Source organism: Xenopus laevis, chromosome 7S (genome assembly GCF_017654675.1).
Source record: "Xenopus laevis strain J_2021 chromosome 7S, Xenopus_laevis_v10.1, whole genome shotgun sequence".
Classification (NCBI taxonomy): domain Eukaryota; kingdom Metazoa; phylum Chordata; class Amphibia; order Anura; family Pipidae; genus Xenopus; species Xenopus laevis.
The window spans coordinates 9,369,235-9,394,130 of record NC_054384.1 but is presented as its reverse complement, the minus strand read 5'-3'; positions in this window follow the sequence as shown (position 1 = coordinate 9,394,130).

The window sequence follows — 24,896 nt, the reverse complement described above, 5'->3', positions numbered from 1 at the left end:
GAGATTCATTCCTTTTTGTTTTTTGTTGTTGTAACAAAGAACAGAAAATGAAGAAAGGAAATGCCGTCCGTGGTTACTTTCAACTGTGCCGCTGGGGTAGTGCATGCTTATAATGTTGAAATCGCTCATTATTTGGATCTCACGGAGCCCCCTATACCTCCTGGCTAGGGATGGGTGAATTTTTTCACCTTGTTTTGGCGAAAAAATGATGCCCATAGACTTCTATAGTGTTGTGCGCCCATAGACTGTAATGGCGTTGGCGACATTTCGCCGGCGGCAAATTTTTGGCAAAACGGGTCAAATTCGCCCATCCCTACTACTGCCCCCCCCTGCAGCCGCAGGGTCTGCTTCCTACTAGTTAAGCCCCTGGCTGCTTAGGTTCAATGTGAGTCCAGACTTTCTCTGCACTGAGCAGCCAGAAAAAGATACAAAGTTTCTAACTTAATTAGCTTTTGGCAGAGAGCCCAGAACAGCTAACAGGCGCAAATAAGATACTTTTGTAACAATTTTGAGATAAGCAAATCAGTAATTGTAACAATTTAGATAAGGAGGTCCCTTGAGAAAAGTTAGACTCACAGCTTAAAGGGCAATTCATCTTCACTAACAAAACTGAAATAACTGAAAAAAAACACAGAAATATGTTCAAACTTTCATAACCTGCCAAATTTTGTAAAATGAACATGGTAATTAGGGGGTGTGACCACAACAATGGGTGTGGTCAAACATTTTCGACAACTTTTCCCCCCCTCTTTTTTTATTTCCAAAATGTTGGGAGGTATGATCTCCTGTAGTCCCAGATTCACCTGCAGGAAGGAAGTTTATTCCTATTAAATTTAGAGAGTCTTCTTCATGCATGAATATATGACTGCTAAGCTTCTGTACTGGCCCATATCTTTTATTTCCTGTGAATTTTGCCCATGAGCAGTAGATGTATTCTAGCCCTGTTCTTGAAGGTCTTTTCCATCCAAGCTTTGGGTATGAGTCACGTAGCTTCCCAGTCCAAACCATAATGCCAGTCAGTCTTTGCAACCACTGGTAATCAAAGATGGCTGCTGCCAAGAGCGAACAGACAAAATAATTCTATGCACAAAAAAGCCTTTCTCCTACACAATGTAATATAAAACTTCATTAGACCAGCTGGAAATATAGCGCTTAAATTGTACACTTCTTCTTTAAAAGTACAGGTATGGGACCTGTTGTCCAGAATATTTTGGGCCTGGGGTTTTCCGGATTATGGATCTTTCCATAATTTGGATCTTCATACCTTAAATCTACTAGAAAATTATAAACATTAATAAACCCAAAATAAGGATTAATTATATCTTAGTTGGGCTCAAGTACAAGCTACTGTTTTATGATTACACAGAAAAAAGAAATCATTTTTAAATATTTGGATTATTTGGAAAAAATTGAGAAGGCCTTTCTGTAATTTGGAACTTGAACTGGATAACGGGTTTCCAGATAAGGGATCTCTCTCATACCTGTATTTGATGGGCTGTAGAAAACAAAGTTCAGTTTTGAGTTTGAGTTCAAAGCTTGGCTTTGATGATATTTTTAAAAGGTTCTTGGCATGCTCTTGGCGATGTGCAGCTGCTTGGAAAGAGAGATCTGATGGCAGGACTGGAGCGGGATTCAAAATAGGTGCTGGCGTTTGAAGTACAAAGAGGTCCAATCAGCCCCACCAGCCCACTAAATAGTGATGGCATCTTAAAGCAGCTCCTTTGACATTTTCCAGAATCCTCAGACAGTCCAGGCCTTGCTGGAACTAGTTGTAGGGTACAGTTATGGGGGCACCTAGAGATGTGAGGCCTATGAAGTCTAGGGTGGGGCTAGCACTGTGTATGTCATGTCTTGGGGGCCACAGTGTACCATGAAATGCTTGGGGCAAGACTGCCCAATGAAATGCTGGGGGACAACTGAACAAGGTTGGGAGAACAGGCAGCATTTCAGTGGTAGCCAACAGGAGATAGGGAGTAGAAGGCAACATTTGGCCACCTAGCCCCTGAGTCCATGAAGCATACCAGCCCAGTACAAGGGGCCCCAGTAACATGGTCCAAACTTGGCCCCACAGTTGATAAAACAGGCCCTGGCGAAAACATCTTGTGCTCAATCTGCACATTATACCAGATGGAGCATATTTTTTAAATAGACCTCACCACAGATCACCGGAGGGGAACTCCACAACTTCTTATTTACCACTTGCGCTCTCTTGCACTAGAAACATACCTCCCATGATTTTGGAAATAAAAAGAGGGACAAAAAGGTTGCCGCGCGCAGTGGCAGACAAATGTTAATTTTACAAAATTAGGCAGTTTATGAAAGTTTGAACATATTTCTGTGATTTTTTTCTCAGTTATTACAGTTTTGCTAATGAATGTGAAATTGCCCTTTAAGGGTAAGGGCACACCTGGAGATTCGGGGAGATTTAGTTGCCCGTCGACGAATTGCCTCTTCTTTGGGGCAACTAATCTCCCTGAACTGTATCCCCGTGTCTTCCGCCTGCTTCAATGAAAAAACGCCTGCGGCACTGCACACGCGGCGCTTCAATTCTCAAAGTCGTCCGAAGTTTACTCGTGTGCCCCTGCCCTAAGCTGTTCTCCCAAGAGACCTGTCATCTTTTTTGTTACAATTACTTATTTGATTATCTCAAAATTGTTACAAAAGTATCTTATCTGCAGCTGTGACTGTTCTGGGCTCTCTGCCAAAAGCCAATTAAGTTAGAAACATTGTTTATTTTTCTGCCTGTTCAATGGAGAGAAAAACGGGACTTTCCAGTACAAACGAGGGACTGCGGGTTGAGCTGTCGAAAGAGGGACTGTCCCTCTAAAAATGGGACAGTTGGGAGGGATGCTAGAAAGCTAAAATTCTGGTTTTAAGCCTGAAATTCAGCTCTTAAAGGTACCAGGTGTAGCTTTTTTTGTTGCCATTGGTAACCTCCTCGGAGCTTGCCACAGTGAATGATCTCATAGAAATAATAAAAATGAGATAGCCATAAAAAGGGAACAAAAACAAAAAAATCAGCCAAATCTAGTGATTTATCTCACGATTATACTGACTCCACAATACTTCCGCTGAATGTAAATGGGCCGCCAGACCCCGTAGCTCTGAAGGAAGCTTACAATTGCAATCACAATTTACGTTTTTGAATAATTAATTTGGAGACTCCCGAGCGAAATTATTTTATTATTAAGAATCATTTTAGAACCATTGTGCCGACAAATTGCTTTTAAATGATCCGGGATTTTTTTTTTTGCTCATAAATTTACCACTTAACACTTTAGCCAACAGATTTTAGTTAAAGAAGGGAAAAAAAAGAAACTTTAATGACAAAGAGAACTATTCATGCAGCCCTATGTAATCATCTAGTCAACATTTCTATGGCATGGGAAGGTCTGGGAACAAAACCCCCTGCCATTTTTTATCGAGCTCTGAATGTGTTTGACATGTCGAATTTATTCTTCTTAAAACTTTGGTCTGTACTTTGAAGGGTGATTGAACGCAAATCGATGTGTTTAATGCCATTTTTCTCTCCATAAGCTGAACCACTCACATTATGGTTTCCCTAAAGTATAATTACCGAGACAATCATCGTTTTTCCACCTTTCGACTTAAAGGAACCAGGAGGGAGGTTTTTTTCGTTGACACGTGGCCAAGCAAACAAATGAAAATGTTGAATGTTTATGGACTTTTTCATATCGTTTCTTCAGGAAGTTGCTTACCCTTGTTTCCATCGGTGGAGAATAATAAAAATATGGGGATGCTCTGTCTCCCCATAATGGGAGAAACATCTATATATTCATATATAATTCGAGGTTCTCTAATGGGAAGTCTTATATTGGAAGCCTCACCAAAACAAACATGTCACCCATCACCTCTTCTCACTGCATTATTGGATTTATTTTTATTTAAGTTCACATTATGCTTAAGTATTTTTCTTCCATTGTTTTCTACATCATATTAGGGTGGTTGACCAATGTCTCCTGGGAAAACCAATGAAATGTGGCCTGAAAATTTAAATGGCTGGTGGAGGGAGATATTGGATTCAGATGCCTTGGTCAAGCAAGACTTGTACTCCTCACTTTCTTCTATCCCCAACATATCCCTAACTGAGCAGAAAAGTGACAAAATGTCCATTACTACATATCCGCAGCAGTTGGTGAGCAAAGAAGACACGGTATTCTTTATGAGAATGTGGTGGTGCTATCAGGGGACAGTCCCTTGTGGGAGAATAGACAGGCAGCCTTAAACTGTGGGAGGGCTGAAACTGAAAAATTCTGATGTTTGTTTGTTTGCGGCCACCAGTTCTCTGCCCTCGTATATTCCGTCTAAGACAAGCCATTTATTCACATCTCCCCCGTGTAGTATTAAAATGGGGCCATGGTACTAAATATTGCAAACTTTTTGCCAGTTCTAGAAACCCAGAGCAGTCACATACTTGCTTTCAAGCAGGTAAAAAAAGATTGGTTGTCAGATTTAGGCCCGGATTTATATATGGTGCGGCCCTAGGACAGACGGCCTCCATAACTCTGCCCCACCCCACAAGTTTGAACTAGTGCCAGTACAAAGCACTGGGGATTTTGTAGATGCTCCAAAAAAAACTAGGTACAGCTCGGAGGCATGCCACTCTAGGCTTGGGCCTTTGCGGTCTTCAAACAAATCTGGTCCTAGTCAGACTTTAGGGAACAAGATTTAAAGTATACTCAGACAGCACCTCGGAGGGCTTGGTCATGGCAAAAGCTCAATTATTCGGCACAAGGTATACCCCTGCATTGACTGTTGACTTGCACCTTTTCTGAGATCACCAGAGGTGGCTGCTCCAGAGCAGACCTATACTATATTTAGAACGTTCAGGCACAGTTAAGAGCAGTCCAACACACTTTTACGTTTTCAGTGGGAATCAAAAAGCCTCCACAAAATTATCAAGTCCCAAGTAGAATCTGCTGTAGGACCTCCTTTCTATTTCTACCCCATTATATCCAACTTATTAATGGACCATCATTTTCTGCAGGCACCCTGGCTTGCGTTTCTGAATGACATGCCAGGCTGAGAATGTTTCACGGGGCACCCATGTGTCACCCGTGGTGAATGCAGCACTGCCAAGCATGGGTAGCACTGTATTCAGAGAGATGCACACCTATGGGTGTTAGCAGCAAATTCCAAGGGTGCAAGCTACAAAAATAGAAAGCTATATATATGAAAATAATGCTCCTTTATTTTTAAATACTTGTATAGGGATATTAAAAGTGACCAAGTCCTGTAGTTCCAAGACATCATTGGTGTTGATAGGCTTATATTTTACAACACATTTAATAAAGAGGTTTTATAAAATATAGAATAGGGAGAACATATGTATTCCACATTTCTCTTTTACTTTCTTCTTCTGTCTCACTTTCTCCTTCTCCCTTTTTCCTTTTTCCACTTCCTTCCCCGCCTTATCTTTCCTATCTATTTCTATACACTGTTTAGATGACAGTGACTCCAGGCAGAGGTTGAGGACTGATACCAGTGTTCAAGGGCGTGCGGTTATGATTCATTAAGAAAAGGTTATGTGCACACTCATTGCTTTACTCTAAAGGCTTTGTGGCTGCTGTAATGTAGGTGTTCGGAATCTGTAACAATAATTCAGTCTAGCAAAGCAAAAAGGGTGCAGCAATAATAACCATATGCAATGTACCCTTGTCATATCACAGAGGTTAGTGATGAAATATCCTGCAAACACTGTCTGAGCAATTTACATGCTTTATTTACACCTACCATTTTTCTTCTGTCTGCTGCTCCAAAAGTAAAATTATTCCTCTGAATTAGCCTTGCAAAGTAATATAGTAACAGTGGGATAATAGTCTCTGGGAAGGGAGTGTGACTGTGGGATAGCAGGTATAGTAGGGAGAGATGGTGCCTATAGTAACAGTGGATAATAGTCTCTGGGAAGGGAGTGTGACTGTGGGATAGCAGGTATAGTAGGGAGAGATGGTGCCTATAGTAACAGTGGATAATAGTCTCTGGAAAGGGAGTGTGACTGTGGGATAGAAGGTATAGTAGGGAGAGATGGTGTCTATAGTAACAGTGGATAATAGTCTCTGGGAAGGGAGTGTGACTGTGGGATAGCAGGTATAGTAGGGAGAGATGGTGCCTATAGTAACAGTGGATAATAGTCTCTGGGAAGGGAGTGTGACTGTGGGATAGCAGGTATAGTAGGGAGAGATGGTGCCTATAGTAACAGTGGATAATAGTCTCTGGAAAGGGAGTGTGACTGTGGGATAGAAGGTATAGTAGGGAGAGATGGTGTCTATAGTAACAGTGGATAATAGTCTCTGGGAAGGGAGTGAGACTGTGGGATAGCAGGTATAGTAGGGAGAGATGGTGCCTATAGTAACAGTGGGATAATAGTCTCTGGGAAGGGAGTGTGGCTGTGGGATAGCAGGTATAGTAGTGAGAGATGGTGCCTATAGTAACAGTGGGATAATAGTCTCTGGGAAGGGAGTGTGACTGTAGGATAGCAGGTATAGTAGGGAGAGATGGTGCCTATAGTAACAGTGGGATAATAGTCTCTGGGAAGGGAGTGTGACTGTGGGATAGCAGGTATAGTAGGGAGAGATGGTGCCTATAGTATCAGTGGATAATAGTCTCTGGGAAGGGAGTGTGACTGTGGGATAGCAGGTATAGTAGGGAGAGATGGTGCCTATAGTAACAGTGGATAATAGTCTCTGGAAAGGGAGTGTGACTGTGGGATAGCAGGTATAGTAGGGAGAGATGGTGCCTATAGTAACAGTGGATAATAGTCTCTGGGAAGGGAGTGTGACTGTGGGATAGCAGGTATAGTAGGGAGAGATGGTGCCTATAGTAACAGTGGATAATAGTCTCTGGGAAGGGAGTGTGACTGTGGGATAGCAGGTATAGTAGGGAGAGATGGTGCCTATAGTAACAGTGGATAATAGTCTCTGGAAAGGGAGTGTGACTGTGGGATAGAAGGTATAGTAGGGAGAGATGGTGTCTATAGTAACAGTGGATAATAGTCTCTGGGAAGGGAGTGTGACTGTGGGATAGCAGGTATAGTAGGGAGAGATGGTGCCTATAGTAACAGTGGATAATAGTCTCTGGGAAGGGAGTGTGACTGTGGGATAGCAGGTATAGTAGGGAGAGATGGTGCCTATAGTAACAGTGGATAATAGTCTCTGGAAAGGGAGTGTGACTGTGGGATAGAAGGTATAGTAGGGAGAGATGGTGTCTATAGTAACAGTGGATAATAGTCTCTGGGAAGGGAGTGAGACTGTGGGATAGCAGGTATAGTAGGGAGAGATGGTGCCTATAGTAACAGTGGGATAATAGTCTCTGGGAAGGGAGTGTGGCTGTGGGATAGCAGGTATAGTAGTGAGAGATGGTGCCTATAGTAACAGTGGGATAATAGTCTCTGGGAAGGGAGTGTGACTGTAGGATAGCAGGTATAGTAGGGAGAGATGGTGCCTATAGTAACAGTGGGATAATAGTCTCTGGGAAGGGAGTGTGACTGTGGGATAGCAGGTATAGTAGGGAGAGATGGTGCCTATAGTAACAGTGGATAATAGTCTCTGGGAAGGGAGTGTGACTGTGGGATAGCAGGTATAGTAGGGAGAGATGGTGCCTATAGTAACAGTGGATAATAGTCTCTGGGAAGGGAGTGTGACTGTGGGATAGCAGGTATAGTAGGGAGAGATGGTGCCTATAGTAACAGTGGATAATAGTCTCTGGGAAGGGAGTGTGACTGTGGGATAGCAGGTATAGTAGGGAGAGATGGTGCCTATAGTAACAGTGGGATAATAGTCTCTGGGAAGGGAGTGTGACTGTGGGATAGCAGGTATAGTAGGGAGAGATGGTGCCTATAGTAACAGTAGATAATAGTCTCTGGGAAGGGAGTGTGACTGTGGGATAGCAGGTACAGTAGGGAGAGATGGTGCCTATAGTAACAGTGGATAATAGTCTCTGGGAAGGGAGTGTGACTGTGGGATAGCAGGTATAGTAGGGAGAGATGGTGTCTATAGTAACAGTGGGATAATAGTCTCTGGGAAGGGAGTGTGACTGTGGGATAGCAGGTATAGTAGGGAGAGATGGTGCCTATAGTAACAGTAGATAATAGTCTCTGGGAAGGGAGTGTGACTGTGGGATAGCAGGTACAGTAGGGAGAGATGGTGCCTATAGTAACAGTGGATAATAGTCTCTGGGAAGGGAGTGTGACTGTGGGATAGCAGGTATAGTAGGGAGAGATGGTGCCTATAGTAACAGTGGATAATAGTCTCTGGGAAGGGAATGTGTCTCTATTACCAACATTTATATATCAGTCTCTCTTTCATTTCTACGTTTTTATACTCAATGTACGTAAACCTTAAAATGCAAAAAGGAAGAAAGTGGGACAGTTGGGAGATATGGTGCGTACAAGGCAGCCTTGTTCTTACTGCCAGGGGGTTTGGCTACTCCAAGAAGTACTTACGTCTCTTCATCAAGCATGGGTTTAATAATTGGTGTAAAGTGCAAAACACAGCACATTGGGCAGGTGGTAAGGACCTGTTGGCACTAATTTCCTCCCCTAACCTGCCCCTGATAAGCACAGCATTGCAACATACAGACAGCACTGTATTCGTCCAGAAATACAAGGTCATTGTGGGGAATTGTGCAAAGTGTAAAAAAAATGGCGGCTTGGGTCTGTGTTTTTTTGCACTTTGCACCTTGGCTGGCCAAAAGTAAATGAGCCCTAAAATGGTCAATTCAATCAAGAGCCAATTAACCTGCCTGTTTTGTTTAGAACCCACACAGGGAGAGCACAGAAACTCCCTGCAGAAAGGAACAGGAAATGACAGTTTAACATAAGTGTCACATTTGGAAGAAGAATAACACAGGGGAAAAGGGAACATCTCCAGTCAACTCATGTGCGTAGAATGGCAGACATCAGTATGTAACATATTATACATAGATATATAATGTACGTGCAAGTATAAGAACCAGAAAAAAAAAATTGAATAAAAAAAGAAGTTCTTCAGCTAAAGGTCATGTATTTTAGCACATTCATATGTGTTCTCATTGGTCATATTAAAGTGAGTGAAACGTATAGCAGTGGGTGGAAAACCACTAACTTTCTTGTTGTCTAATGGAATTTCCAAAAGATGAGCAGTCACTGGTACAGGGGGTTTGTTTTCATTGTATATATACAATATTAAAGAATTGGCCATGGTTCAAATAGTCACTTTTTTAAAAAAAACTCACCTTATTAGTCATCACAAATAACTGCCAAAAGTAACACCTTTATCTTTTTTGCAACACAATTTTTTTTGGAGGGGGGTGCAGATCTCTCAATTATAGGCTGGGTCACTGACTGGTCTATTTTATGGGAGTTCAACAGCCCAAACTCTTTCCTTAAAGGACAACTAAACCCTAAAAATGAATGTTGTTAGAAATGCCATTTTTTAGATTTTATTGAACCAGCTTAAAGGTTCAGCATCTGTAAAATAGTAATGATCCAGGCCTTTAAAGTTGTCACATATTGAATTTGTTAGGAATGTCAGTGGCACTGCACATGCTCAGTGGGCTCTGAGCAACTGATGAAAAGCTAAGCTTAGGCGTTATCGCAAATCATCAAGCAGAAAATTAGCATATGAGCTGATGCTACAGGGCTGATTATTAAATTCTGATGCTAATTGTGTTGTTTCTGTGCTGCCAATAATCTGTATTAATTACTAATCAGCCTTATATTGTGACATTTCTATTCTATGTGTACTGTATATTGTGAGTGGGTCCCTAAGCTCAGTAAGTGACAGCAGCACAGAGCATGTGCAGTGAATCAGCAGAAAAGAAGATGGGGAGCTACTGGGGCATCTTTAGAGACACAGATCTTTACTGCTAATGGGCCGTGGTTGCCTTGGGCTGGTACAGAAGCACAAAACATCATGTACAACATTTCTATCCTACTTCTTGTGAAAAAGGAGAAGAGGCACAGGATACACATCAAATAACAGATAAACTCTGTAGTATAGAATGGCCTGCTTCAGAAATGATCTATCTGCTGTGTAACCTGTGCTTGAATGGCTGCCCTCATGGCTACAAAGCAGCTTGTTTATATAAACTATAGTAGTACTTATCTGTTATCTACTGTGCATCCTGTGCTTGAATGGCTGCCCCCATGGCTACACAGCAGCTTGTTTATATAAACTATAGTAGTACTTATCTGTTATCTACTGTGCATCCTGTGCTTGAATGGCTGCCCCCATGGCTACACCGCAGCTTGTTTATATAAACTATAGTAGTACTTATCTGTTATCTACTGTGTATCCTGTGCTTGAATGGCTGCCCCCATGGCTACAAAGCAGCTTGATTATTTAAACTATAGTAGTACTTATCAGTTATCAACTGTGTATCCTGTGCTTGAATGGCTGCCCACATGGCTACACAGCAATTTGTATATAAACTATAGTAGTACTTATCTGTTATCTACTGTGTATCCTGTGCTTGAATGGCTGCCCCCCATGGCTACACAGCAGCTTGTTTATATAAACTATAGTAGTACTTATCTTTTATCTACTGTGTATCCTGTGCTTAAATGGCTGCCCCCATGGCTACACAGCAGTTTGTTTATATAAACTATAGTAGTACTTATCTGTTATCTACTGTGTATCCTGTGCTTGAATGGCTGCCCCCATGACTACACACAGTGTCGGACTGGCCCGGCGGGACACCGGGAAAATACCCGGTGGGCCCCGACCCTCATGGGCCCCCGCCGGGCCAGAACCCCTCTCTAAATATTTATATTTAAAAAAAAAAAAAAAATTATCGGCGCTGAGCAGCGCCGCCTGCGCATGCGCGCCAAGCGGCGCTGTTGCGCATGCGCACCGAGCGGCTTCCTTGCTGAGCCGGCGCGTCACAGTGGGGGGACGGGTGGCCGGAGGGGGGCCCTCGGCAACAGTCCCGGTGGGCCGCGGTCCCCCCAGTCCGACCCTGACTACACAGCAGTTTGTATATAAACTATTGTAGAATTTATGAAGCAAACACACCAGTTGAACCAGTGCAGCACAACAGCAGATAATATTTTTATTATTTTAAAACACTTTCATTTTTTGGTGTTACTGTTCCTTTAAGGAGACCATGCATGGGCCAATTTTATGACAAGGGCCACACAGGTGCTGAAAAGGCTAGCCGAAATCCTCTGGCTGATTTCTGCTCTACCTTGGGCAGTAGTCTTCATTGAATTGGCTCATTGTGAACAGACTTCAGCTCAAAATACAGAGACTTGTGGTTCTTCGATGAAGCCCACCGAGTCTGTTCACACCGAGCCGATTCAATGATGAAGAGAGAGGAGGCAACTGCTCGTGGTTGGGCAGAAGTCAGCCAGTGAATTTTGGCTAATGGTTTTCAGCCTATGTGTGGCCCCAGCCTAAGTTCACTCATCTCTGATCTCAAGAAAAAGCCCATCCACTACTACTCACTATGGGTTCATGGTGGGGTTGCTGTTATCGGCCAAATAAAATTTTATTTTTTGCTCAGAAATATCACAAATGGTGTTTATTCAGTCCACATAGCTGAAGCAATTCATATAACAATTATGACCCATTTCTCATCTAATTGATGAGAAACCTCCCCAAGATAAGAGATGATGCAACACAGATCCACAAAGGATTCATTGCTGGAGTAAACATATTTGTGTAATTAATATAATGAGGCGAAAAAAGATGGGCTGCTGTTCCCTTGCACCTGGGATGGGATGTTATTGTGACCGAAAATCATGCAGACAACTGCAATTAATAAGAACTAGGCCCCACCAATAAACCCAGACAAATGAGTGGGTTTTTAAAGGCAGAGTTAAGTGCAGCTGAGTTCAAAAGGAGGGGTGAGTCTAAGGGAACTGGGAACGTAAAATTCCTGTTTTAATGGAGATCAGACAGGGTAAAAATTGGCAAATGAATCATATCTTCTCCTTTCCCTATAGAGTATATGCCTCATGGATGTGGTTAGCATTGCTGCAAAGGCGGCACTTGGGGCTTCAGTTGAATACATTACCAGGTCACAGGTAGCCAGGAGTTTGAATGTTCTCTCTTTTTTGTGGGTTTTCTCTCTTTTTTGTGGGTTTATTCTCATCGTACAAGAAGTACAACGGAGTGATTAAACTGTGAGCTCCACAAGAGTACTGACTGAGAGACAAGTGCTCAAACAGATTCATATGCCAAAAGGCTGCTAATAATGGGGAGGCAGGAATCTCTCTTGTATGGATTGATCCAATTGTCCTGAAGAGCTGGGGGAAAGCATTACTGATAACTGAAGGTCCAGACTTTGATCTACAGTATTTAGATCATAACAAGGAGAATATCCATGTGTCTTTGCCATACTTCACGCAACTACGTCAGATGCTATTTTGTGACAACAACGTTTATTCATCAAAAAATACGTCTCAGCAGAAGAATGCTGGCGTACTTTCGTTAGCAAACATTCATTAGCGCAAAGATTTCTTAGCAATGTTTCTCTAGCGTTACTTTCTTCCTAGAGAAACTTCGCTAACTTACTCTTAGGTCAATTTATATGTTGCATGTTTGAATTTATTAGTGATGGTGGAGAAATTGCTGAAAGTGTCCAAGGCCAGGAGAATAGAGAAATAGCCCAAGAGCCCACCCTAAAACAAATGTGGCATGAGCTTCAAATTTTAAAATATAGTGTAAATAAAATATTTTAAACAGTTACAACTTGTAAACATAATCCCACTTTATAGATATGAAAAAAACAACAGCGTTTTGTATTTTTTTATGACTTTTTTTTTTTTTTTTTTGGAATACGGGATATGATGTCACTGAAGTTTTTATGTTGAGGATGAAGCTTCAGCTTATTAATTCTCCAAGCACAACTTGGCATAATAGACTTTAGAGAAAAGGGCAACAAAGAGAAACTTTTACATTTTGATAAATTAGTGTATTAATGATCATTGGCCGGAGCAAAAATTTGCCTGGTGAAATGGCGAGAAAGTTCTCTAGGGCAGAGTTTTTTCACTAGAGAAGTGTTTTATTTGCCTTTTAGTAAATTGGCGATGTCGTTGCTAAATGTAATTTTTGCCAAAGAAAAACACAATTTGCCCTTTAGTTAATGTGCCCCAATAGTTCCAAGAATATATGGGGCTGCAGATACATATTCAACCCAAATGTTGCCCTAACATTGGCCTTTCTGGGTATCCAAGGAAGAAAATGACAATTTTTCCCAATTCTCACTTCAACTGACCTGAAGCCTGAGCCCTCCGTCACTGCTCCAAGTCGGCCAGTCCCAAAGTTTAGGAACCACTGCCCTAAACTCCCAGCCTTCCATAACTCTTGAAATGTTGGAGTAAGCTGGGGGCAGAGGTTTAACTGTAGTGCCAAATCCAAAACTAAATATTATATTTGGTTCATCTCTAACATTGATACTTAGCAGAAAAAAATGCCATATTGCTTGGTACCGGTATAATCCGGCATCCCTAACAGTCAGATAAATACATTTAGTTTGGTGTCCACCTTGCAGGGGTAAAGCGTATGACAGTTTTCACACACATATGTTTGGGTACAAGTATGCAGGAACATACACTGTACATAAGGTACCCCCTAAATTAACCGCAGGGAAATATGTTAGATATGAACTGTATATAACTTCAGTTGAATATAAACATGACTTCCATAGACACTATTGTGTTATTACAAGTCTGTGAAACAAGAAATCTGCTGAATAAGGAATCTCCACTATATACTGTAAAAGCGCCATACTCATCACACGGCCTCTTTCTTTCCGGTAATCTCCCCATCTCTCGCTACCATCCTCCAGTGTCTTTCCAGCCAGTACATTTTCCATGCACTATTTCATTCTCAGCAACTTTCACTGTCATAAAGAAAATGAACCTCCTCTGCCTGATTATTATGTCACTTACTATATATCTATATGGGCTGGGGAAATTATTGCCATTACTAAAATGACATGTGGTTTTTGTTTTTGCCCTCCACTCCCCGGGTCATGTTAAACAGTGACTTAAACAGTGGCCAAACAGTGGCCTACCAGGCAGTTAACCAACTGATCAAGTTTTGTGGTCTGGGTGGTCAAAATAACATAAGGGCTTATTTAAGAAGCCCCTGGGCAAAAGTGCAAGAGCACTGCTCATCTACAGAGTACTTGCTCCCAAGGATGTGCTACTCTTTGCATGGAGTGCCGCATGAAATATGCATCCCTATAGTAAACACAGGGCCCTGGTGTGAGCTGTGCCTCCTGTCACTCTATACAGGGCTATCATCAGAAATCATTGGTGGTCAGTGGCCTCGTATAATTATTTTTAAAAATTGGTGGCCTGCCTTATAAATTAAAAATAAAATTGGTGGTCAGGTGCCCCATAGAAAAAGTGGAAAAAAAAAGTGGCGGTCAGGGGCTTCCCCCTTACAAGTAAAAAAAACATTAGTAGTCAGGGGCCCCATAGAATATTTTAAAATCATTGATTGCCAGGGGCCTATAGAGGATTGGTGGCCAGGGGTTTAATAAAATTTAAAAAAAAACACACATTGGTGTTCAGTGGAACTTAACTTAGCTTCTACTTCCTTGTCCTCGGTGATGGCAGCTCCTTCTTCAGGGCTTAAGCTCCTTTTGTGGCTTTGGGTCTTCAGCGCTTCTGGTCTTTGGCACCTCGGGTCTTCGCTGCTTCGGGACTTCAGTGCTTCGGGACATCGACACTTTGGGTTAAACTCACACGCTGTTAAGGGGGGACTGGCTAATTCAGAACATGCAGCACAGCCAGGCCCCCCTTTAGACTTGGGCCCAGTACAACTGTACCCCCTGATCGTGGCCTTGGCTCCATATCTTGTGCATCTGAATGACGTGCAAAGAATGAGGCAGGAGGCCTTTGTCCCTTCATTCCCCAGAACTTCAATAATACAGCACTGAATAACACAGTCAGCTGTGTATTAGCGAAGAAAGCCACAGGTCAATTGTAACCCTTTTTTGCACTCAGGTTTGCAAATGAGCCCTATTATCTATTCATCCAGGCTGACGGCTCTAAAGAGTTGATCTAGAGGGATGTGAGACGAGGCACAGGCACCTTTCTTTTTGGCTGGATCAACTGCGAGACCCTGGTCGTCTTTGTGCAAAAGACAAACATGCCCAGATGATCCGGCAATATGACCAAAACAAGCTATGGACACCTGAAGAAGTCAAAAGAGAAATTCTGCTTCAAGGCATTAGAGGACTGGTTTTAGTAAGAACTGGAAACTTTGCAGCAATGCTGTAAATTGCTCTCTCTCTCTCTCTATACAGGTATGGGACTTGTGTTGTCCGGATAATGGATCTTTCCGTAATTTCGATCTTCATACCTAAAGTCTACTAATAAATCATGTAAACATTAAATAAACCAAATACACTGGCTTTGCTTCCAATATGGATTAATTATATTTTAGTTGGGGTCAAGTACAAGGTACTGTTTTATTATTACAGAGAAAAAGGAAATACTTTTTAAAAATTATTATTTGATTATAATGGAGTCTATGGAAGACGGCCTTTCCGTAATTTGGAGCTTTCTGGATAACGGGTTTCCGGATAACGGATCCCATACCTGTATTTATATATATGATATACAAATAAATAAAAAAATTACTCCATATAATACTAAATCTTTGCAGGAGCAAGAAAATCTATTCATATCATCATCATCACCGGTTTCAGGGTTGGACATGTAACCTGGGCCTCCAGAATTATAGGGGATCCTTGATGGAAATTTTGATGCATCTGAAAATATTGTAGAAGGAGTCCTAGGACCCGCCCAGCCCTGAACTACAGGTATATCCATTTTCCCTTTGATAGGGGCCTCTTACCTTTACATTCAGCCTTGCCAATGAAACCAGAGATCCCCCATTGAAGCCTGTGCCACCATTAAAGGCAATATATTAAACAAATTGATCAAATCTTAAAACATGGACCCCCTTTCTAGTTAAAACATGATGAGCACTGAATAAACTACACTGCTTGTTCATTTATGTTGACGCTACTGTATCAGTATTATTGGGGTTTAGCTCATTCTCTCTTTTTATCTCACTGGAGACATAGAATGGTTTCTCTCTTTTCTGTACATATTTGCAATGGAACCAGATCCCGGCAGCTGATATCTTATCACTTCCCTTTCGTGTGGTCGGGTGGCTGATGTTCCAACCCAATAAAGCTAATTATACGCACACAATCACACATTTGAGAAGAGGAAACTGGGAGGCATTGCCATTTATAGTTGTTTTTAGCAACCGAAAATCTACTTTAAACATTGGATGTATTTAAAGTCAAAATATAGCAGATTTCTAGAATTGCCTAAACATTTAGGCATTGGATATTATAATCACAGAGCCATATATATACTGTATATGTAAATATTGTAGGGGATGCACCAAATCCATGCTTTTTAATGAAGTTTGGCAAATACTGAATCCTCTGGCAGAATTTAGATATTCACTGCTGTATGGGGGGAACTATTGTATTTTTATTAATATGGTCTCCCACATTCTGATACTGCTCTCCTTTCCTTCTCAGGGTGATGGTGGTAACATTGTCCAGCCTGGAGTACAAAGAGAGACATGTCCTGTACATTGATTTGGTTCTGATTTGTTTTCATGCAATTTTGGAGTAGGGGCGGGGAGTATTGAACCAAACAAGTCTTTTTTTCTGGCTATTGTTTTTGTGTTTGAGGTGGTATAAAGGCATATGGACAAAAACAAGACTTTGCAAGTTTGGCCTTGTGAATTGGTAGTTTGGAGGGTTTTGGAATGTTGCCTATGGACTGACACGTAAGTGTATTTCTCAAAAAAAAATCCCTATTTTAGATATTCAAGAGAAAAATAATTTTAAAACATTGCATCATCTGTGAGCTATGAGAGTGTCACATGAGAGAGTCGCATGGCTTTAAAGAAGTGGTTTTTCAAACTGTTGGGGCTGTCCCCAAACAGTGGAGTTTTTCTTACAGGGGGCCAAGGCTGTTTGGGGCAGATTAGGATAGAATGACCATATATTCTCCAATATACTCTTGGAATCCCGAGTCAGAAGAAAATTAAATCAAGATTTGGGGTGAGAAGTTTTGCGATACTCTAGGTATTCTTGGCACAATGAATGGCTGATTTAGTAGTAATTTTATGTTTGCAGAGGCATTATGAGCTAAGAGGGGCTCTGCCAAATATTGGGTTATAAAGTTGGGCTCAAACCAAACACCAAAGATTCAGTAAAATCTGAATCCTGCAAAAACCTATCCACAGAGTCTAATGAGACATCTGTAATATCTTTGGGATAATTTACCAAGAAAAATGGTGGAATGGTGCCAAGCCTGTTATGCCAACACTAACAACAATGGTAGCAGCTATTTTCACATTTTGTGTCTACTGGTAGGGGTGTTGGTAGGACTTGTTGCTAACCTTCTCAGTGTCGGACTGGTTCCCTAGGATAACGGGCAAATTCCAAATGGGCCCAGATTTCAGTGGTGTCGCCAACTTACCCAACCATTTGCAGTAGCGTCACTAGAGGGGGGCGGTCCCTGGTGCATGACGCGCAGCCGGCCCTGCCCCCCTCCGTATGGCCGCATTTGGCGGCATTTGTCAGTGGCGCGTGAGCTGCTTTGGGGGTCCTGAGGGGGTGCGGGCCCTGGCCCGCTCGCACCCCCCTGCTCCCCCGGTAGTTCCACCACTGACCATTTGGCTTCGCCATTCCTATAGCATGGCCATTCCTTATTTCTGTGTGAGAACCATAAGGAGAAATGGATAAAATAATAGATATAAGTGTGTAAGGAGAAGCAATTAAGAGAATAATAGAAAGTGACTGTGAAGAGAGATGAAAAAGTGAGTACCCTGCAAATTAAGGCAGACCCCCCCTCCAAAAGACATGAATGGTCAATAGGGATGAGCAAATCTGTTCCATTTTGTTTCACTGACAAAATTTGCTAAACTCTGAAAAACTTGCACCAAAATTCTTTTTTACGATTTTTTGATGCGCGTTACTATTCTTTTCACTCCAAATGCACTAAAGGCAATAGGCGTTTTTTTCCATATGCCGACTATTTTGTTTCATCCACAGTTTTGTCTTGGCCTCTTTTTTTGTCCAAATGCATTAAAGTCAATGGGTGTTTTTTCTTATGGCGACCTTTTTGTCAAATTTTTCCCGCAGTGTCGCAAAAAATTTGCAGGTGTCGAAGTCCGAAATTTCACCACGAATCCATGCCTGGCGAATAAATTTGTTCATCACTAATGGTTATTTACTAATGCAGCGACAACAGTAATCTGTTAAATTGGCACAAATGTTGCACTTATTGATGACATTTATTAAAGACGCTTGCCCTCGAAACACACTCCTTGCAGGTGGCTGGGCTAAGTGCCATTACACCAGCTCAGCTAAATCATTTGCAAGTTCACATAGTGATGCTGGGGAACCCTTAAACTACCTCCACCCTGAGCATGGCGATGAGGGGCGCTGCTTACCCCAGAAAGGTGGCAAGGAGCCCGAAACACCCCGATGATGATGGTAGTAATGAAAGTGTTCCCACTAGGTGAGTTGGGGGGATGGAGGGAAGCAGAAATTGGGGTAAGGCTGGTAAAATAAAAGCCAGGGGAGAACCCTATGTGCCCTATGAACCAGGACTGTAGTGGTCTTATTATTAGGTGATTATAAGCAGGTAAAACTGCTACAGTCATCATATATCGTGTTTCTGATTTCTGCATTTTTAAGAGAAAAAAAAGCCAACAGAAGTGGAGCTGAGCATTACACTCATCCACCCACCGTATCTCAGCTATAAAAAGAATCCGCTGCATCCTCCACTAACAGTGAATCAGTACAACTTAAATCTGTTTTTGCGAGCGTCTTCTACATAAAGCAGCACAGCTTTTATAGAAAACGCCTCCCCGCAAATATAAGTTTTAACTTTTTGCTACAAACTCCACACAAAAAGCCCACTGGGATCACGCTCTTGTTGAAGGGCGTCGTGACCCGAATCAGGGTTTTTGCGTTAGAAAACGGTCCTATTAATATGGGTGAATACCCTCGCATTTTGTGCAGAATTTGTTTAGAACAAGGGAATATCTATGCTGGCAGATTTCTTTAGTGTCTGTCTGTACAGGCAATGAGCAATGAGATACACCTATGACTAAGCGCCGGAGGGTGCAAAACGCGTAAGGTGGGATATGTGGGGTAGTATGTACTAGATACTGTTTTAATGTGAATAACAATAAATTAATATTTTTTTACTTGAAGAGGCCTTGGGACTTATATTGTTTTTGATATAAACTTTTCTGCAGTTGATTGCCTTTTGGAACTGGGGCGAGCCCCTTGGGCCTGGCTGAATAACTATATGGACTCCCGATTTTGAATTGAAATATGTCTGTACAGGCAATGAGCAACCTTAGGGGACTGTTCCATACCTCCGGACATTTGAAAAATGTAAAGATGGACAAAAACATCAGCGCTGCACATGTTTGACCACACCCCCTAATTGCCAAGACAATTTTAAAAAATTTGGCAGGTTTTGAAAGTTTGAACATATTTCTGGGTGTTTTAGGGCTATGTTTTATGTGTTATAACAGTTTTGCTAATGAAGCTGAAATTGCCCTTTAAGCTGTGAGTCTCAGTTGTCCCAAGAGACTTGTTTCTCTTAAATAGTTACAATTGTATCTTTGCTTATCTAAAATTGTTACAAATTTATCTAAGAGGGTTATTTATTAAAGTCCGAATGCCAAAAACTCTAAAAATTCTATTTTATTTTACTATAAAATCCAAATTTTTAGGGAAAAAAAACCATTTTCATGATTTATTATACCCCGAGGATCGAAAAAGTCAGAATCCGGAAATTTGGCATCTCAGATAAGTAAATGGGAGAGGTCCAGTGGATATCCAGATCTGAGCTGGGTTTCATGCAAAAATTCAAAGATTTTGTGTTTTTCGGGCAAAAATCCAAAAAAACTAGTTTTCGGGCAGAAAATCCGAAAAATTCATACGATTCAAATTTCCGTATGATTTTTTCCCCGTACTGGAATTTTCCTGGAATTTTCCCGGAAAATGTAAATAAGGGGAAATAACCCAGTGCGGATTTGGTCAGAGTATATTTCAGAAAATAATGAGATGAATTTGGATTTTGAAAAATAACCCCCTAAGTGTAGCTGCTCAGTGTTCTGAGCTCTCTGCCAAAAAGCCTCTTATTTTAATTACGTTTCTGAATCTTTGTATCTTTTTCTGGCATCAGCCATGTTTCTCTTTTGTCTTTTTGTCTTTTTGTTTCTTTTGTTAGTTGGCCTGCGTCCCCCCAATTCCTTCTGAGTTAAGGTTATTTTTCACCAATATTGTAGGCACAGATTTGTCCCTTCTCCGTCACAGTCGCAAGCAGAACACATTAGCTACCAGGTTAAAGGCAGCAATTTAATTTATCTTGAGTTTTAGGGTTTCGGTTTTTTTTAGAATGCCCTAGTCTCAGCAACTTTTTAGTTGGTCTTCATTTTCTATTTTGCATAGCTTTCAAATTACTTGGTTTTCTCTCTTACCTCTTTCTACCTTTAAAATGGGGGTCACTGACCCAGCAGCTACAATATTATCCTTTTTTGTGCCTTTTTATTACTTATCTTTCTATTTAGGCCTCTACTATTTATCTTCTGGCCTCTCATTCACTCCACTACCTACCTGGTTGCTAGGGTAAACTAGACCCTAGCAATCAGACATCAGCTGGAAAACAGTTGACCAAAAAAAGTGAAATAAATAAAAAATAAAAAAATGAAAACCATTTGTAGATTGTCTCAGAATATTACTGTCTACATCATATTAAAATTATAGGCCATCTACCCCTTTAATTGCAGGTTCTATGGTTTGTGAATTTCGGATATCTATTTTTATTTATTCTGGTTGAGGGGGGGGAAAAATCAGTTTAATTCTTTATGTGGGTTACCTAAAATGTTGCTTTCTAAAACACACAGTTGGAAATCCCCTAGCAGTAATTGTTGTTTCTACTGTAGTTGCACAACCCCAGCTTGATGTGTTGTAACCATCCAACGCCTTTGGTGTGAAATAAGACATTACCTCCGGTCTTTCTGTACCAGAACATGTAAATGAGTGTAATGTAAGATCTGTCAGTAATGATAAGTGGGTCGAGAAAAACTCAGCCAGCACCCGACCCAAACCCGCACCCACCAGACCTGCGCTAACCCGCACCTAGCTTACGCCCTCCATTTATAGACCCACGGGGGTCAGGCGCACTCCTATAAAACCGGAAGCTGAAAGTCGGAAGAGAGCAGTGTAAGGTCGCCCGCTACTCGCAAATGACACGGCAAGGTCGACCTACAATGTTGCCATTGTATGACCTGTACCCACATCTTCTACACTACTTATGTTCATGCTTCTGGTTCGGATATTTTAAGGACTAAAGGAGGCATGTACTTCCCCAGTCTTCCGCACCCAGCCTGAGCTCTCAATGGTCTCCCAAATTTCAACCTGAATCCGCCCAACCACCCATGAGAAAACCCCTGAAACCCATGGGTTTCAGAATCAACCCACACAACTCTCACCTTAATCAGCTGGAAGGTGACCTGATCAGTTTTAACCAACATGGGGGCCTGTACTCAGGGCCGGATTTCCCAGATCGGCGCCCCAAGGCCAGCACCAGCATTCACGCACGTCTCCCAGGGCCACATTCGAACGATCGTACATCTTACAATTTTTCGGCCGACATCTGTAGGAAAATTGATAGGCCAGGTTAAAAAATCTTTGTCAGCCCCAGTGCAACCTATCTCTGTTTGGAGGGACAAGCAGGCAGCTACTCTTTGTTTTCCTGGCAAATTGGTCTTTTTAGTTGATGGACAATTCGTACGATCGTATCGAGATAATTTTGGTCTCACAATGACGATTGGATCTTTTAAAAATCTTTACATCTATGGCCGACTTTAGTCGACCGGCACGACAATTCGCCCCCTGCAACTTCTCAGCATATTGGGTTTAGTCGGAGAAGAAATGTCCGGCCGATCCCACTGGAAATCTGCAAATGTCTCCATCAGGGCAGTCTGGAGCAGCTGCGCTCTTGAACTCTGGTTACTGGTGGACCGACAGTTCTGCGCCCGCTCCCAGCATTCCTCCAGCTCATCTTCAAACTCTTCCCAACCGTAAAAGCACACGCTCTCTCTAGCACCAAAGCACTGGGGAGCTTTGAGTGCCCAGTGCTCCGTAGGATGCAGAGGAGGCGGTATGACACCCCTAATATATTGCCGCCCTAGGCCCGGGCCTTTGTGGCCTCACCACAAATCTGTGCCTGACAGTACTTGTATCAAGGAAGAATCTGTGAACTTACTCAAGAATGATCAAGTTGGGTTAATGAAGCCATTCAATAGTATGGAAATACTGCACAAACGTTTTCTTTTAGCAAGAAATGCAGGAAATGAAAGCTTTCATGAGTTTTTTTTTTTGTTTTTTTGCCAACATGATAAATGGGAATATTATAAAAAAATAGAAAAAGAAACCCCACCAATAGTTATAGTTCTAGAGATAACGAAAAATTCTGATAGGTATTAAACCTTACTTATATAAGTACAATAATTAATTAAATAAGGTACTAAAAAGTTAATTAAAGTGCTAGTGCTGTTATAATAACGTTAAATTATCCTAAATAGTTTGGAGTGAAAAAAGAATAAATTGATAAAAAGAATCAATTCCATTCCTCTGTGAATTGATAATACTTCCTAAATTCATCCACAGATTTAGGAAGTATTATGTGTACTATCAGAATTTTTCATTATCTCTAGAACTATAACTATTGGTGGGGTTTCTTTTTCTATTTTTTTTTATAATTTATTGGATGTTCTGACCTTGTCAGACCTCAACTAATAGTTGATTATTAAAAAGTATTTTTTTGTTTGAATAAGGGCACCTAATTTGGGTTATATTTCACGATAAATGGGAATATGTGAAAGTTTGAAATACTTGGTATCGATGTTGTTTCTACTTTTACAATTTGAAGGGCAAATCACCTTTCTGCCCTCTTTCCCATAACTTGTCATTACGTTCCCCCATTCCGCCCCTTCCGACACGATTGACAGTTTAAGTAGCTCTTTCTTTTTCACCTTTCCAACAAATAGGGTTGTTTTTTAGTCAAGCTGTTTCTGATGAATTGCTTTCAGGCTGTGTAATTCCGCAGACTTGTGTGCTTGCAATTTCTCTGCATGTTAGAACTCTTAAGGGTAATTGTTTGACTGGAACACTCTGTGTTTTACATTGCTTTGCTCACACTTTATGCCGCTCGGCAGCGAGACATTATTCTTCTTACAGGAAGAAATAAGTTAGTTACTTTGTGAATCATTATTGTCAAATATAAGTGTCTGAAACCCTCTACAGCTCAATATTATATTATTATTGTCAGGGGGCCTATCGGCTCCCAGCGGGGAAGTCAGGACCAAGGAGGAAGCCTTTTGGGTCAGAGTTCAGATTCAAGGAACAGGCAAGGGTTAAGGCAAATACAAGGTCAAAGTCCAGGCAAGGTTCAATGGCAGGCAGAAAGAATCAGAATCAAAGTCCAGGCAGGGTTCAAAGTCCAGAATAACTACAATAAAGCACCCAGGAACGCTAATAAACAGATCCTATAATTGGGCAGGGTTTCAGTGTCCAGGGCTGCCAAAACCCGGCACCAGTGATGACATCATCATGCAGCGACACTGCACCCATGTGTTCAACCTGGGCGCTGCCATCTTGGATTTTCATCGGCACCAGTGATGACGTCATCATGCGGCGACGCTGCACCCATGTGTTCAACATGGGCGCCGCCATCTTGGATTTTCATTGCGACCGCCGAGAAGATGAGCAGCGCCGTCGGGTGCTTCTGGCAGTTCTGACAATTATATCCTTATCTATAAAACCTCCGCCCTATTAACAACCCTGTCCCAGCCTGTGGCTAAATTGTGGCATTGGTAATAATAAGCCCATTCAGTTCCCCTCACTTACTTGGACATTGTGCATACATGCATACATACTAGCGACCCAAGTGTTTCTTCTAAGGTCAGGGCCGGGTTTACATAGCGGACGCCCCTAGGCCCAGGGCCGTATTTATATATATTTTAATTATTTTTTTTTAAAAAAAAAAACCCTCCCCATCCTCTGCATAGTGGCGGAACTACCTGGGGAGCAGGGGGTGCAATTGGGCCAGGGCCCAGTCACGGTTTCATGGCAGCTGGTGCCACTAAATTCCGTCTGCAAAATCGCGTATGGAGGGGGGGTGGGAGGCCCTGCTGCACATCCGCACCAGGGCCTGCCCCCTCTACTTATGTTACTACCTCCGCCACAGATTTCCATAGGAAATCCGGTGACAGAGCTGAGGGGGTGAGGGGTAGAAGGTCTGGAAAAGACTGTGGAAGTGACCTTACGCACACAGGGCGATGAAGTCACTTCTGCTGAATGCGTCGCATGACATCAGCACATACGGCATGTGACGTCAACACCCATTGCATGTGACCACAGCACCTACGGAGTGTCACGTCAGCACCCACGGAGCACGGTGTTCATCGGGTGACATCAGCGTGTTTAGCAGGTACCGTCAGCATGTTCAGTGCGTGACGTCTGCTTGCGCGCTGTAGGGGCGTGTTTGAGTCCGATGAATTGGTTGCCTTTCCACAAATCCGAGCAGGGAAGTAACTATAGAGGAAGCAGACCCTGAGGCTGCAGGAGTCCCAGAAGGCATAGAGGCCCCATGAGGTTCTAATACCAATCCAATTTCAATAAATATTGATAAAACAGGTAAACTTCTAGACATTTTGATGGGCCTGAAAAAGAATTTGCTGTGGGGCCCAGTAATATCTAGTTACACCACTGAATCCAGGCGTATCTAAGATAAAGCAATTCTTGCAGTAAAGCAAGACTGAATAAGAACAGCCCCCAAGAGTACAAAACAATTACTACACTTAAGTTAAAACTAC